The sequence below is a fragment of the Plectropomus leopardus genome, chromosome 1 (assembly GCF_008729295.1).
Source record: "Plectropomus leopardus isolate mb chromosome 1, YSFRI_Pleo_2.0, whole genome shotgun sequence".
Lineage (NCBI taxonomy): Eukaryota > Metazoa > Chordata > Actinopteri > Perciformes > Serranidae > Plectropomus > Plectropomus leopardus.
Genome location: NC_056463.1, coordinates 8,031,574 through 8,049,201, shown reverse-complemented (window position 1 = coordinate 8,049,201; position 17,628 = coordinate 8,031,574).

Here is a 17,628-nt window from a genome sequence, read left to right as displayed (position 1 = left end):
GTGGTTTTATCGTGTATTTTTTAACGTTTGAATCCTGGTCACCATTTGCTTCAGTTGCTTTGGAGATGAGTGCACCTGAACTTTCAGAAGTGTTTTGAGGGCTACGAAACTTCACCGGACTTTCCATGGGCTCGAGGGTGAGTAGATAATGACTGAATTTTCATTTTTGGATGAACTATCCCCTCAGTAGTCGCCAATTTTGGTGAACAACATACTCCTCATTTGAGTCTGGGTCTCAAACATTTAGGTTGAATGTCCTCGATGTTTCCTCTCATGCTAACGAGGCTAACATTAGCCACCTTGTTGCGCTCTGCTCTTTTACCAGTTAACCCAGCGCGTGCAGCTATAAAGGGAGTGGGAGGCAAAACTTACCGCGAGCAAACTTGTCAGTGAGGGAGTTTTTACTTTTTATGAAAACATTTGAAAGCCAAACAATATAGTAATCATAGAAAACGTGAGTTGAGAGAAACTTGCAGGTTCTGTAGTCGAGCAGACTCCACCACAAAGGCACAGTATTGTTTCAGAGTTTTAAGTGTCAGTCTATTATCTTTCACACAATACATGTTCTGATTGAAAAGAATAGCTTATGATTTAAAACATTTCCGACCCATATACTAATGTTGAAATTGTCAATCCCTTTGGTGAAGGCCTGCAGTGGAGTATCTGTCTCAAACATGTAACGTCATTATGTGAAGTGATGTTGTTTGTGTGTGTTTTCCCTTGTAAGCCTGCTGCATTCATCATGCTAAATATTTTTTTAGTCATTGTGAACATCCGATAATGGTTGTGGAGTTAAAAAAACAAAGGGAAAAAAAAATACTTTTTCTTTATACTTTCTTTTAAATTGAATAATATTTGAAGTCATTATCCATAATAATGCGCAATGTTAAGCTTTAGTAAAACTTAAATAAAAATTCAACCCCCCTGCAGTTGTCATGAATGGGGAAATCAGCTATTAACTGCATTAACACTTAGAAAGGGCTGCAGGACTGCGAGCATTTCCAAGTTGGCCAAGATGATAGAAATGTTAAGTTATTGTTGTGTTGTTCATTTTTTTTTACTTATTTTTCCCCTCCCAGTGGTGAGTGTAAATATTTATGCTATCTGGCTCAGGACAGAGTGAATAAAGCTGTGCACAAGTGTCAGGAGGGCAAGGTCACTGCTTGTCAGTCTCTTACATGTGCTGCAGTGTGTGTTGGGGTTGTTTGTCATAGTTATGCAGTCCTAGCTGCAGGTTGTGAGTGTGAAGGAATGCTTGTGATGGAAGTATAGTAGTGTATATATATTTTTATATATATTAATCTCAGTCTGATGCCATGTGCAGTCAAGTGTACATTGGGCAAAGTTCTGCACTGTTCTTTCACTTTCAATACACTATCCTGTCAACAGCACCGTATAAGAATCTCTCTGTTTAGCCTTTAGAATAGTCAGTCGGTCAGTCATTTTCTGTAACCGCTTGTCCTTGTTAGGACAAGCCAGACCATCGCAGGGCCGACACATATAGACAAACAACCATACACACTTACAGTCACACCTAAGGGCAATTTAGAGTCACCAATTAACCTGAGCTGCATGGAGGAAGCCGGAGACCCCGGAGAGAACTCACGCAGACACGGGGAGAACATGCAAACTCCGCACAGAAGGGCCCCCCCCTGACTGAAGCCCGTTCCAACTGGGATTTGAACCTGGGACCTGGGCAACAGTGCTAACCGCAAAGCCACCGTGCCGCCCGCCTTCAGAATAGTTTCTAATTATGTATTCATGTTTGCAAGTGACATATTTTCCCTCAAGAATTCATCCTACACATACATTGAGTTTTGCTTCAATAATGTGACAGCATGTATTCACTGAAGCGCCCTATAAAAAGACAAAGAACCTTGGTTTGGCCCATTTACAAGCACATAGCAGTATATGGCCCTGTTGGCTAATAAAATATTAACAAAAACTGATTTATTTGTATGAACTATGGGCTGTATATATGAACTTGGTTTTGCCTCTGCAGTTCTGTGTAGACTCCAGGTGCATCACCTCCAAACTTTTCACATTATTTGTGTAGCGACTACAAACTACAAACTAAAAGTCACTGTGAGGCTGAGGCTGGGCCTGGTCTCTTTGTCCGACATGTCAACAAATGATAAGCTGAGATCCGAAAGTACATTTAAAAAATGTATTAATAAAAAGGAATCAGCTAATGTGCACAAACAAGCACAACAGTCAATTATCACAGCAATCAAAGGAAAAAGTGCGGTCAACAAAAAATACCTCAACCCACTTCACCCTCTCCCACCAACCCGACATATTTTCTAAATCAACTCTCTAACTGAAGATTAAATCTAACTGGACCATCATTTGACCCTGAAGGTGCTCGCAGCACTGCAGCAAAGATCTGTCAGTGTTACCTTTCTTGTCTTGGCTTTTTATGTTCTTATGATGGATAATAACATTTACATGTGTTGCTATTAAGACTGCAGTTTTTTCATTAGATCCTTTTAAACTGTGCGTGCTTGAATTGCCTGTGGTCATAACTTTTACAGGCCGGCTGATGGTTCGTGATTTACCGCTCCTGCTGCAGTTATTTTTCAGTGCAGCTGTGGAAGATTGGTTTTCCATTTCTCGTCTTTCTACAATTCAAATCGCCTGTGGAAGCATTTCAGTACCTCGTGGAAGTTTCATTTAAAGTTCTCTGGCTCGGGGGAATGGTAAATTATGCGCTTTTTTTTCTCTCCATGTATGGGTTTTTAATTCAGGTTTTGTAAACTGTAAATTACATTGATAAGCCTAGATAAATACATTATTGTTCCTCTCTGGGCATTGATTAAATTACTAAAAACACATTTCTGTGTATCCAAATCACATATTTAAAAGTTTTTTTTTTCCATGAAAAAAAAATCCCTTCATTCCCTAAAATGTCTTCAATATAACACAACACCTTTGCGTCATTTAATATGGACGGATCTATGCATATGTAAATTAACCCCACAGTCTCCGCTAGCTGCATGCCTGCATCTTTAGCTTACCTGCTCAACTTTGACTCTGTTCATTGCGCTCCTCAATGTTAGAAATGTAATAGATTAATATGATATATAATATTTTCAGCTTCTATAGGTTGTCAAACAGCTAATAATGTGTTGCTAACATTAGTTAAACCTTGTTCCTCTAACGCCAGCTTTGACAAGTTGAAGTGAAACTTGGCTTACAGATATATAACTTTACCAGCTTCTTCTCTGATAGCCCTTGCTTCACTGTAGCATCATGCTAATGATATGGAAAGCCCCACTCCACCAATTGATGGGATTGGTTCCTTAGGTTTGTGATGCAGAAAACCCTTTCTGTCTAAATCTGTGTTTTTGAGACTGTCATTGGCACACTGCCATTCCTGGGTGGAAATAATCAGCTATGGTTTTGGATGCGTATTTTGCTCATGATTTGTCTTGTAGCATATAAAAAGCACCATGTTAACAAGGTTAAAAACTTGATTTCCACTGGAAGGGTTCCTTGAATTTCCATCCAGAAGCTCTTTAAAACCTGTGTTCCTTCCCTCTTTTACAGCACACAGGAGCATTTCTGTAATTTGCGCCCCCTACCACTGGACAACAGAATACTTTATATAGAACATTAACAGCCACAGTTTAAAATGTGGTTAATACTGTGAAATGGTTGCAGTTGCAACCCAAACTACGTGGTTATGTTTAGACAACAAAACTCCTTTGTTAGGTTTTTGAAAAAAGATCATGTTTTGCTTAAACTTCGTACGTTTAAGGTAAACCCATGACATGGTATGTCACATGTTATATGTCATGGCAATCACCTTGTCGTGTACATCATGTGCAAAAATTGTGTTTTGCTCAAAATATAATGTGTTGACATTTAGTTTCACACAGGACATATGCACTGGTCTCCTGGGTGAAAGTCCTGTTTGTTTGACCCATCCACCCTCCCTTTTTCTCGTCATAAACCAACAGTTTTGGATTACAGCACACAAGACCCTTCAAGTAACACCCCCTGCTTCAAGACACGTCCCATTCAAGTTACGCCCCACACTTGAGACATACCCCCTTTGAGTTTGCTTGAGATACGCCCCTTGCTTCACGACTTTGCCCTTCAGGTTACACTCCCCTGTTTTCAAGACATGCCCCATTCCAGTTATGCCCTCTGCTTCAAGACAAGCCCCTCTGAGTTACACATACTTCTTCAAGACACACCCCATCACATAATGCCCCCTTAGACACCTCATTTACTACTTCAGCAGTACACAGACGTACTAGAGGTTGCCACCTAAAAAAACAGTCGTTATAGCTAGTAATCACCTATGTGTAACTCATATTTTGGAGATGGAGGGTCTCGTTTTGTTACGTGCAGCTGATGTCAGAACCCCTTGTTCCCTGACTTTTTCAGCCAAGTTGCTCACAGCTGGCTGTATTTTTGTTTTATTGCAGCACACAGCAGACAGAGGCCTTACTTGGACAAAAAAGAAGACATTTTTACTTCCTTTGTCCACCTCGTATTCCTTATTTGAATTACGCAGACATGTGGTGGTTTGATATTTGAGGTCTCCGGCTGTCTGGATCTCAGATAAGCTGTGCTGTTAACCTTCACCCCTTTTTCCTACTTTGCATTTCTACCGTCTAACCTTACAGCTTCTACCTTGTTCATCACATAAAACTACTGTAATTCTGTCTGCACCTCTTCATGCAGTGTCTGCTCCTTGTCTGGCTCTTTTAAATAGGTCCCCAGATAATCATAAGGTCTCGAGTATCAAGCTCAGGACTGGCCGCTTGGAGAGGCTGAAAGTAATCCTCCACACGCTTCTCATCGTCTTTCCTTTTCCTCTTCAGTTACCTCAGTTACACATCATTTGTGTCCAGTTTCCTCTGAACTCAGCACAGTCTCTCCAGACTAAGACACAAGCTGTGTCCCATTTCCATGCTGCATACCAACTGTATACAGTAATACAAATATTATGTTTTTCCTTAGTTATATTATACAACAAATACACATACTTTGCTATTTTATACTACCAAGAAATGATTCAATACATGTATCGTGCAAATAGAATCCAAATTCAACTGAAGAATCCTACTGTCAATTAAACTTAACAAAGAGACAGTTTTTTTTTTTTCAAAATAGCTATTTCTGTGTTTTCCAGTGTGTAATTTGAGCTGTTTCGCCATCATCCACAATTAGATTTTTTCCAGCTGTGAGCAGCTCCTCAATTTCCTTTGTGCTTTTCTTTGTTGGAGAATCAACAATATACTCAGAAATCTAGTGCTTTTTAGCACCCAATGAATAGTTTCTTTTTACATTTGTGCTTTTTAATGAAATGTCAACAATTATTGAATTCTGAGTGAATTGAAATAGCTATGGACTTCTTTTGACTCAAAATTGTAATTTGCCCAAAACTTAAAGGTCCAGTGTGTGGGATTTAGGGGGATATATTGATTAAGTGAATAAAATATTCATAAACATGTTTTCTTCAGTGTATAATCCCCTGCAATCCAAATACTGGCCCTACATAAGGCAATACACGTTTTAATGTGTCACAAATACGCAAGACATACAGAGTGTAGCCACTATAGGAACAAACCAAAAGTCACTGAGAGGCTGAGGCTGGGCCTGGTTTATTGTCTGACATGCCAACAAAAAATTTGCTCAGATCCAAAAATACATTCAATACATTTATTAATGAAAAGGATTCAACTTATTATAACGTGGACAAACTTAGAGTCAAAATTATCACAGCGATCAGAGAAAAAGTGTGTTCAAAAGAAATGCAGCAACCCATTTCACCCTCTCCTATCAACCGACACAGTTGAAAGGCAGATATTCATACAGATTATTAATGTCACACCCCATATCCATGTGACCCAACTTTCCAAATAACCATAATCATGAAACGAATAAATAATACTATCCCAAAACACTAACAAATAAAACGTGTAAAAATGCCAAAATATAAACTATCCCATTAATATTACAAAATTCAATAATGAATTCAATAATAAGATAAGATAAGATAAGATAATCCTTTATTAGTCCCACAGTGGGGAACTTTGCAGTGTTACAGCAGCAGAACAATATGATAGCAAAAAATAGTAAAAAATAATTACAAATATAAAAGAATATTGAATAATAAAAAACAAGGTGCCAAGTAAATACGAAAGCAGGGTGCAAAATAGTAACAAAGTTACAAGGTGCAAACAGCAACTACAGTCTAGAAAAATATATATAAAATATGTACAAACAATGTAAACACCAATTGCACATGGAGGCCTGTGTGGTTCTTTTTGTTTTAATGTTTTTTGTTTGTTCGTTTGTTTTTTGAGGAGTGGGGGATAGGGTGCCAAATCAAGGTGCAGCAGGCTTTGTGGTAACCTGTTGCTGATTCATGCTAATTGTTGATGTTACTCTCCACAGACCATCAGAATCAGACGATGATTCAAAAGGTTTGGACGATGCTGGGAAGGATGAATTCGCAGCTCCAGGTGAACCAGGTGACAGCAGTGTGACGGTCACATGATTCCTGCTTCTCCATCAATGTAAGCACCTCTGATCTCTTTATTCACTCTTTAAGTGATTCTACCCGCCTGTTAGACTGAACACAAAGTGATTTATCAGTAGGAGTATTCAACTTTTAATTTCATACACTGACATCATGTTCTGAAAGCTGATATGATGCATAGAAATTGCCTGGACCCTCATTTATTAAAGTTGGACACACTGATGAATCTTTAATGACATCATAAGATCATTTTTCAGTTTGTACATGAGTTTGATTTATGAAATTATCTGAATTAAGTGAGTCTGCCCATTTAGAAAACATGTTTTGCACCTGTCTTAATATAAACCGGCTTGGGGATTGTAATAAATCAGGCATCCCTCGCAGATCAATTTACAAATTTCTATGCAGCACTGTTGGCATCTTAACACGACCATTGTAGAAACTTAGGATTCAATCACAAGCCCATCTATTTAAAGATTAAACTTGTTTTCAAGAGTAATATGAGCACCATTAAAATTTCAGGGCACTTTGTATCAAAATATTTATGCAGCCTGCATGCACCTCACCACGGGGGTTCACATGTGGTTTTGAAACCTCAGCACAGCAAGCAAGCAAAAAGCTATGTCAGATATAAATCTGGTTTAGTATTGATGTTTTACAGAGGGTATTTATTTCCTGCACACATGGTGGTAAAATCAAATGTAATACCCAGGCTTTTCTGCAAGTGAAAATCTTAAATGGAAACATTTCAGCTCACATAGGTTGAAAGGCATTATTTATCCAAATGGATTGTTAAAGAATGAAATAGTTTGTAAGTACAAAAATCTAATTTGTTTTCAGTTTAACCAAGTCCGGGTTGAAAAAAAAACAACTGACCGACATGTATAGATATTGTTTAGGTATGGAGATAACACACATTTTCAGAAAACTTAGTCTCACTCCATTGAGGTGATGGCGGGGTTTGGGACGCACCAGACAGCAGCACTTTTTCATGCTCTGAACATCTGCCATTACACAAAGAGTAAGAAAGTCCACGTGTGGGTCCGTGAGGTGAGGTGGATGGTTCAAACAAACTCTGGACTTTCACCTGTTGGTTGTGTCCTGTGTGAAACCAAGTTATAACCAAGTTAGTTATCACCAACCTAGTGTGCTATGTGTAGCATGCTACACTAGTGTTTTATGTCACAATGTTAAATTTAGTTAGTAATTAACATGCTTATATAAAGCCAAACCATGATTACTTTTGTTTCCTAAAAATATAGTTTGATACTTAGGTTCTAAGTTTATTTTTAAGAAGACTGCATGCAAAACAGCGGTTTATTTTGAAAGACACAATGTACGGAGCACAAACTGTTAGGCTGTTTCTGAGTGTCCAAACCTGATGCTGGAGGGGTACCTACAGGGTCATAGTTTGACTTGTAGGGCCACTGACCAAGACTAAATTTACACTACAAGTCTTGATGCCCAGGCCTAGAAAATTATGATAATTATGTAAAATACAGTTATGATAATTATAGTTTTTCTCATTTTCCTTAGCTTTTGAAAGAATAATTTTCTGAATATACTAATTTTGTGCAAGTTAGTGAACATTTCTTACCAAGTTGCTCATTGCTTTTCCCCTTATGTTTTAAAAAGAAATAAAACCAATTTGCTCAAGGTTAAAAGGTTTAAATACTTGTGAAAGGTGTTTGAATTCAGCACACGAAAAGATGTCGATCCAGGTTTCAAAGAATTAATGCACCAAATATGTGTTAATCCACTGAAAGCAGTCTCCAACAAATGCACTATTTGTTCCTGTTTGAGTAATGTTTGCTGAAAACTGCAGAGCCAAGCTGCCGTTTTAAGACATTATTTACCCCTTTTTGTGCATATTAAAGACTTTGTTGGAATAACCAGGATTGGACACAGTGACACAGACAGGTAGGCAAGCTAGAAACTAAGAGATGGACTATTGCATTGTTGGGTTTGGTCTATTTGTGGGATTTATTGTCAATAGCAAAAATATAAAATAAAGCCAAAATTATCCCATAAACTGTCAATGCTTCCTGTAAAGAAAGAATTATAGATGACAGGTCGACATGGGTGGTGATTGAAAGGGGGAGATTTAGTCGCCAGCTGATTATATGTTTTTTTATTTTGTGCTTTTGGTTTTATCAGTATGTTCAATCGTTTGACATATCAGATCTTGTACATATAAAATTGACTTGACTCTGCGGGTGGAGAGCTACAGATCAGAGGACAGCAGAAACATTAGACGCTCTGCTGAGAGTGTAGGCAGGAACCAGAGATGAGATGTAATTATCATCTGTAGATATTTTCCACACCTGTAGCTGAGGTGTCCTTGACCAGTGAATTTAACCTCTAGTCGACACGGTGCCCTGAACAGAGGCTGAAAATAACATTTTTCTTGTAAGAGCTTCAGAGGTCATGGCTTTAAACACAAGACATCCCTGATGTCATACTTATGGAAGACTGAATAGTGCCAAAGGATGAAGGATAGCTCATTTATGCATCTGGATGAAAGAAAAGTAATAACTTCTTCTCTTGGCTTTTTATAGTGGTGCTAATCGATTTATCTTTATGGACACTGGGTCAAAGTGTCATATGTAATGTAAAAGGTCTTGCTTGTATTGATGAAGCTGCAGAGATACTGCAGTGCAGTTACACTGAGCTTCATGCATGGGCGGATGACGTGGCAATGGGTCCCTGGGTACAGCCATGCAAAAGGCTCCACCACCTCTCCTACAGAGGTACAAGAAGCACAGATTTTGTGCTGGCTTTACCTCTTTTTGTTGTTGTTGTTTTGCATCTCCTTGAAGTTGTCTGCATCTTTTTATACTTTTATGCCTCTTTATGGTAAATTTGTGTCTCTTTGTCATTCCTTTGCATCTATTTGTAGCCATTTTGTATCTCTTTGAGGTCTTTTTTCTGACATTTTGGGTCTCTTCTTAGATATGTATGTGACATCTTTTGACCATTTTTGTTACTCTTTGAGGTTTTTCTTTGGTTTTGTGACTCTTTGAGGTAGATTTGTGTTTTGTTTATTTTGTGCCCCTTTGTGGTTGTTTTCTATCTCTTTGTAGACTTTGCATCTCTTTGTAGTCATATAATAGTCATATAATGTCACTTTGGGGTCTTTTTTGTCAATTTGTGTCTCTTTGTAGTTCTTTTTATCTCTTTCTAGTCATTTTGTGTGCTTTTTGAGGTATATTTATCTTTTTGGTCATTCTATGTCTCTCATCTCTCTGTAATTGTTTGTGTCTGGGGTCTTTTTGCGTCTCTTTTTGGTCTTTTCAGTCATTTTGTGTCTCTTTGTAGTCTTCTTTGTATGTCTCTTCATAGTTCCTTTGCATGTCTTGTTGTGTTGTCTTTAAAAGGTCAATTTGAGTCTCTGAGATTTTATTTTTTGGTAATGTCTCTGTGTGGTCCTTTTGGGTCCTTTCTTGGTCGATAAATGTTCATTTGTAGGTGAAGATCAGGCGGGCCCAGATACTTTGTTCCGGTAGGCCCATTCAGTAATCAACTCATGGTTCTTTGGAGTATTTTAGTGTCTTTTAGTTTGTTGTTTTGGTTTGACAACTTCAAACTTGAATGTTTTGGGTCTCTCATCAACATAATTTGCATCTGTAGCAGGCAGCAGTTTTCAGCAAAAAAAAGCTCAGATAAACCCACTAAATTATACCTACTCCATATCAAACAGCAGACGAACAATATTAGCTTCTAACATAAGGAACATAGTGCAGCACTAGCAGCAGAAAGACACATTTCTCTCAAGAGTTGGTGAAGACCAAAGCAGAGCTAAAATAATGAATATTTGACTCATGAGTGGCCAGAAACATGACTCCAAATATATTTAATGTTTCCCCTATGTCTACTAGATGTGAAAACAAGTAATAGTTATCTAAAACATAAGCTTAACTAAATGCTAGAACAACTTCAACTTAGTAAGACTGGAATATGTCAGAAGTTTGTGACCATATACAGCATGTTGTAGATTTTTGTTACCAATTGCAGCTTTATATTTCGTATAAACCTACAAATGTAACAATAGTAAACAACAGATATACACTTCTTACGCCAGCATATTTCTTAGAGAACCACGTTGACTGAGAGGAGCTATGGCCTGTCTACTTGTCTGTCTGCCTTCCTGCCTGCTGACCATGTCAAAGTCCAGAAACCAAACTTTTCAGTATCTCTGAGGCCTTTAAATAATTCATGACCACTTGCTGTAACCTCCAGACCTGTTTCACAGTAACTGGGGTTTTTGCCCGAGTGGAGACTTCAGAGCAGCAGGGGACATAAATCTGTTTTATCAAGGAGACATATAAAGGGTTGTAATCAAAACCTATTAGCACAGCACAGCAAATCAAGACTTTATTTGTTACGCCCCACTTCAGCTCTGCAAATTCATGATCAATACATGATTAAACCAACTGAATCAAGCATGTTTGGAGTTTTTGGAGTCTTTTCAATTCACAAAAAGCACTCCCAGATTGGTGTCCAAATTTAGGAGGTTGTTATTCCTTCTGATGAGACATGTTTATGATGTGGGCTGAATTGCTTTGCCTCCTATGGATGCATGCATCATGTCTATGATCAGGGACAACAAACACTGTAAGAAAAAAAATTTCCCAGTGGAGTGTTTCTCCGTCTCTCAGTGGTGCTGGTGGAAATCTGGCAGGCTGTAAAGAACCAAGACGACTCTGAGCCAACGAGTGAATTAAGACCTTGGTGCTGAGATTTTAGAAACAATATATTGTTTACAGTCATGCTGTATACGTGGCAGAATATTTCTATCTCTGGGAAATACTGTGTTGGTGTTTTACTTCCACTTGTGTGAGCAGAGCCTGGAGATCTGACCTGATTTTACTGTTATATCAGCTTCAAAGGAAAAGATCAGCCCAAATAGTAAATAGGCCTGATACTGCATGTGTGTTGGCATTCACTTACAAGCAGTGAAGACATAGAGCAAAGCCTCCACATCAACTGCGTTTAACTGCATGTGGAATTTTATTTCAGATTTTTGGGGGGAGTGGTATTGCACTTTTGCCAGAAAAATGTTTTGGTATTGTACGTTTCTGCAAACCTTGAGTATATTATATTTGTAGGTTTTATACATACTGGGGCGCCTTGTAGCTCGCTGCAGCGACCATGGGTTTGATACCAACCTGCTGCATGTCATCCCTCCTCTTTCTCCCCCTCTCACTAAAAAGCCCAAAAAATATTCTTTATAAACTCCACTGTGCTATGGAGCTCTAGGCGTGATGCCAGACAAAAAAGTGTCAACATTCGAGGCTGAAAAACGAAGCCAATGTGGAAGTGCCAAAAATTGCAGTCTATCCAATGTTTACAGTGTAGTAAAAAAAAACAGTTTGGTTTTCTATAGTTAGGTTCACCATTCATGACAAGTGTATTTTTCCTTATCAAATAATATTTGTGCCTAAACCTAACCACATGTTAACCACAGCGCTGTAGAAACATAAAGAAACAGAGTTTCAAGGTATCTGCAACATGATAATGCACAAATACTTAAGCCAACATTTTCTGACAATTGGGTTATTTACTTACTTTATTGACTGCAGTTAGATGAGCTACGGTCAGTATGAGGCTACAGCCAGCAGCCTGTTAGCTTAGCTGAGCATAAATACTGAGACAGGAGGAAACAGCCAGCCTGGCTCTGTCCAAAGGTAAAACTAATCTGCCAACTGACACCTCGAAGTTTATTTATTACCATGTTTAATCCCGTTTGTTACATTTTTAAACAAAATGGGAGATGTCTGAGTTATTGTCTTACAGGGTGTTCCCAAAGTTTTGTTGCTAGTCAACCAACATAGAGTCCACATAAATGATAATCCTGTTGTTTTTTCAGCATTAATGTGAAAACACATCTTTGGGGTGCTTTTTGGCAGATTGTGTAAGCTTCAGACAGAGCCAGGCCAGCTATTTTCCCCTTTTCTAGTCTTTATGCTAAGCTAAGCTAACAGGCTTCTGGCTGTAACCTTATATTTACCGTGCAGACATGAGGTGGGTGTTAATCTTCTCATGTAGCTCTCGACAAAAAAGCAGATGAGTGCATTTCTCAAAATGGCCCTTCAGTAACTAAAAGACATCCAAGACAATTGCATGTTTTTGTTTAGTCACCAGTGTTTAAGGTTAATTATGTAACTGAAATTGTTAATTAGGGTGTACAGGATGGATGCTCTACCTTACTTTATTTTTAAAGATTTAAAAATGACTCCGAGGATCACTGGATGTGACATTGTCCTCGCTACTTTCACTCGTGGTTGCCCTTTTATAATTCCACTTGGTTTGACACAAACCAGTGTTTGGGATTTAGAGCAGCAATAGATGGATTATAACAGAGAGAGAGAGAGAGAGACGCCTCAAATCCAGTGTGTCTTTGAGGTGCTGTTTCATGTAATTAATCTGCCTAGCTTCACTAAACTTGTGCCATATTTCATGATGACACTAATAATGCCTAATTATATGATGTTGTAAAATCGTATTGGTGTTTAAACATGTAATTTAGGTAGAGTAATGGTGCATATAATGTATTTTACTTTTAATCACTGGGTTTTTCGAGAGGAACTGAAGGAGTGAGACTTTGCATTTCAATAAAGCCACTTGATTAGGGAGTATGGTTGTTGCTGTTGTTGTTTTTCAGCAGATACTGTTTACTCTGAGCTCTGCCTCCCAAAATTCCCCCCTCCGCCCCTCTCCTGGAGACAACTCAAAGACCCCCTGCTGGCAGCTCAGCGGAGCAGCTTTATCTGGGTTCTCCGCTTCTCCCGTCTTTCCACAAGCCTCGTCTTATTGTGTCACCCCAATGTGTCAGCCACAGGCTGCAAGTCGCAGTCACAAACTGCATCTCAGGGATGAGAGAGCCATTCATTAGAGCATCACCACCAGCTCTCTCAACAAAGGTTCACTGTTTCATTTCCCATCGCTCCATATGCATGTAAATTAATACAAATAAAGGAGCAGGAAAGTGGATGTTCTGTTGACAGCGGTTAAGGGAATTTATGTGCAGAGCAGCAGAGATAATTTTCAAAGTTATCTCTTCAAAGGGATACTTTGAGAAATGCAAAGCTAGGAGTAACTCTCTCCCCATAGCTATGTAAAATATGTACAATATGTACACGAACAGTATGCACTGCAAGAAGCTCAAGCTGGTGAATCACATCGACTTGTGTTGTCAATGTCACCTTAGCTTTAAATTTTCAGACTAATGCCTGCTCAGATCTTTGTTTCCAGCGTGAATACAGACTCCAGAAGCTCTGAGGGGAAGTTTGTCCCCTTTGGTTGTTTCGAGGGTGTGTGGAAGTTTCTTTGATGAGAGTTTAGGGATAGCTAAGATAACAGTGCAATTATAACAAAGGCTGCTGAGTCCAGGGAACCTGATCACAGGCATAGTCGGGGGTAGCCAATAGAAAAGAACTTTATTTGAACCCTCATGAACTTTTAATTAGGCTTTAGGCTTGACTTTGCTGACGTCAAACCTGGTTGTCAAGACAACACTTTTTGCCATGAAAGTCCTGACAATAGTCATAAAGACAGTGTTTACACCAAGACCCAATCCTAATAATCCTTACAGTCCTAATACACCCTTTCTCCTACTACTTAGCCCTTACCCCTCAGTTTTACGCATTAATTTCCAGGGGTAGAGTGAACTATTTAACCTACATGACACTCTAAACTGAGTATTTTAAGAGGCACACTTCCTAAGAGGCATTTTTTGCACTGAAATTGCATGACAAGTGAAAATTGTAAAAAAGAGTTGTGATTCAGAATTCAGAGCATATTATTATGAGCACTGAGTGTTTCCCACAGACTTAAAATCTCTCTGTGAGTATAGGAGCGTTGAAGGCAGCAACAACTGCTTGTCGATGCTGTTCAAAGCAGCGGTGAAGGCAGAAGTAAATATCTGACACCAAACAATTAATCCCACACCAACACCGAAATAGCTCGCCTTTGTCATTGAACCTGTAAATATCTGTTAGGCAATATTAGCCATGGTATACTAACAATTACGCCTGTAGTCCTGCAGTACCACAGCAGCTGATGAGTGAATCAATACGCTGTGCATAGCTCTACAATGAAACAAGCTTTTACCTTTTTTTAAATACTTAAATTTGTGATAAAGTTTTGCTGAAAAATTGCAAAGTCCTGCAGAATTTAAAGGGATTGGCTGAATTTGCATTAATTGTTGCAAACACAGTCCAGGCTGGCAGGGCAGGAGCACGGATTGCTATTGTTTATTTACCGAGCACCATTTGTTGCCTGGTAATGAAGCAGTGTGCTTTTTTATTTGAATACTTGTTTAATCGACTGAAAGCATGAAACTTCATTTGTGATTGAATCACGAGCGTCCTGTCAACTGCAGAAAGGACGCCTGTAGCCCACGCAAGAATCTATTAGCAATGTCTGGCAGCACACGCACACTAACGCCAGCATACTATTGACGTATCTCAGTCATGAAGGGTCGTCCCATTTCAAGTGTGCAACTACTAGCTACAACTTGGTTCTGAGGAGCAAGGTGGCAATCAAAATAAGTGGTAGGGGTAAAGTTTGAAATGGGGTTAGGCTAAACTAATCCTGTCGCTCCCCTGGAGAAACCTGTGATAACTTCTTCAGGGATTTTACACAGTAATTACAAATGCTGCCTATTTCTTTTTTCAAATTTTGTGCAAATACAATATTTAAGCGTAAGCTTCCTGTCAGATCAGCAACCAAAATCTACAATTAAAACTTCTCCTTTGTTTGAATACTTGGAGGGAACTCTAAATGTCGCATAGCTTTAGATCTCTGCTTGTCTTAAAATAAACTGGCACTGCACTGACTCAAAGTGGGATTTCACAGTTTTTCATATACTTTGGGAGGCGGTGAGTTTTGCCTCAACCGTCGATTTTCTTTTTGCTGGAGCAGTGAGGTAAAACAAACCCGCATGACTATTGGAAAAAGGAGTGAGGAAGCATTTTTAAAATAGGGAGAGGAAATCGTAGGGGATTTATCATATTTCAGTAATTTATTTATTTACTGAGCTGCCTTTTTTATGGTGTGTGCCTTATTAAAAATATGTGAAATGTGAGTAAAGTCCCTGGTTGGTTTTTCCACTTTATAATAGACTCCAATGTGATTTTCCACTCGAACAAGCTGAACCAGACTCCCATTGCAGAAAGTCGACATTTAAGCTTTACGTTAAAATACGAGCACCCTGTATGAACTCGACCACCTGAATTATGTTTTACTGCCGAAGAAAGAAGCAGCTTCCTCTCATAAGCTGGTTTCAGAATAAAATACTGTCCTTTTACTGAATGAAGCCAGTTTGCTGAGTCATATAAAACCAGTTGAACATATATCACCAGCTTCCTTCCTCAACCTCCATCCCATTTCTGTCCGTGTCTCTCTCCAGATTTTTATGAGATATGATATCGAGAGCCTACTCACACTCTTCCACTTTGTTTTCACATCTCTCTCGCCAGCAGCCTGCGAGAATTAATTTTACTCTTGTAAGCAAAATACTGTCACTGCAGTAATCCGGTAAGAAAGACTATTTATTTCACTCCTCCCTGGCAGTATTGATCTGTGGAGCTATCTGAGCCCTGTGGTGAGATTGTATTCCACGCAGAGTCCACGCAGGCAGGTAGGCAGGACAACTGCAGCGTAAACCGACATGTCAGCCATCCTGTCATCCAGTAAACCCCGCTCCTCCTGTGTGAGCTCATTTAAAATAGATTTAAACACAATACTTCCTGTCATGGATGTTTTACTGCTGTATGTCATAACTGGGTTTAAGATTTTAAATGCTGAACTCTTGTTTTCTCATCATGGTAGATTGTAAGGGACCACATTACTCCGTTACGTGATCCAGTGTGTTCAAAAGGGCCTGGAAGGTTTCTACTGGTGGAGCAAGACAGTTAACTTATATCACCAAATAGTCGTACTCACAAGTGACTACTAAACCCGGCACAAGTGGTAAAGGCTGAGACATTTAACAGAATTTCATCATGGCATGATTGGAACAACGTACCAGCTGACAAGCATCTACAGCTCTGCTTCCAGAAAGTGTGTCATGCTTTAAGGAAAGTTTTTGTAGTGACCAAACACTGGAATTACTGTGTCTTCTGTGTCTGTCAAATGATGCCATTGGCCCCCCAAAGACTTTTCCGTAGACTTACATTGGGAAATAGACAACCGTAAATCAGTGGGTACATATTTCAGGTGCTCGGCTTACAAAAGTCTGTAGTGCGTTTGCTCTGGTGGCCCAATGAAATTGCAGGTAATTTTAAACCCAGGAAATTGAACTTTTTGACTTTAGGTGCCAGTGAGCACCTCTTGTTATACATCCATGATGCAAAAAGCTCAGTGAGGCTGTACTTAGCAGGAATTATACATATACAATATAAACATTTTAAATCATACCAGAAATATTTGGCTGGGGAAAGACAGTTTATGGTGTATAATGTGTGTTTGCTGGCTCCAATTTGGATTGCCACAGCAGAACAGGCAGCACTGTGTTTATCAGACATTATTGCATATCGTGATGCACAAATAAACATGCATGTGCTTTACTACTACTACTATTGCCTATTTATTTTATTTTATTTATTTATTTTTTTTAGTGGTAGTAAAGCACATGCATGTTTATGTGTGCACATAAAGGAAAAAACAGTTGCACCATGCAAAAATTTAGATATTTTAGAGCTCCCCCTAAATTTCTCAAATGAGACTTCCTGGGAACTCATGTCTCTTTCAGGCGAGCCCTGTGTTGCTTCTCCATGTTTTCAATCCTGATCTATGCATTGAAAGGCTATCAGACACCAAAACACAGCAAAACGTTTTGTAGTACTCACAGAAATGATGTGATCACAGTTTATTCTTTATATATCACAGTGATTACTATTTTAACTTGTGTTGCAATGCAGTGTTTTACAGGATGAGGTTGCGTTTGCAGTAAGACTTGAACCTGGTTAAAAAAAAATTGTCTTTACAACTCTTAATTGTTTTGCGGGATCCTCCTCAGTTAGCACCCCTCCTGCGTCAACAGACATGCTCCATTCAAATGAATGAGAGGTTTCATTTTTCCACACAGGTCTTAAGTCGGTCTGAACACAGCTTTAGGCACAGCC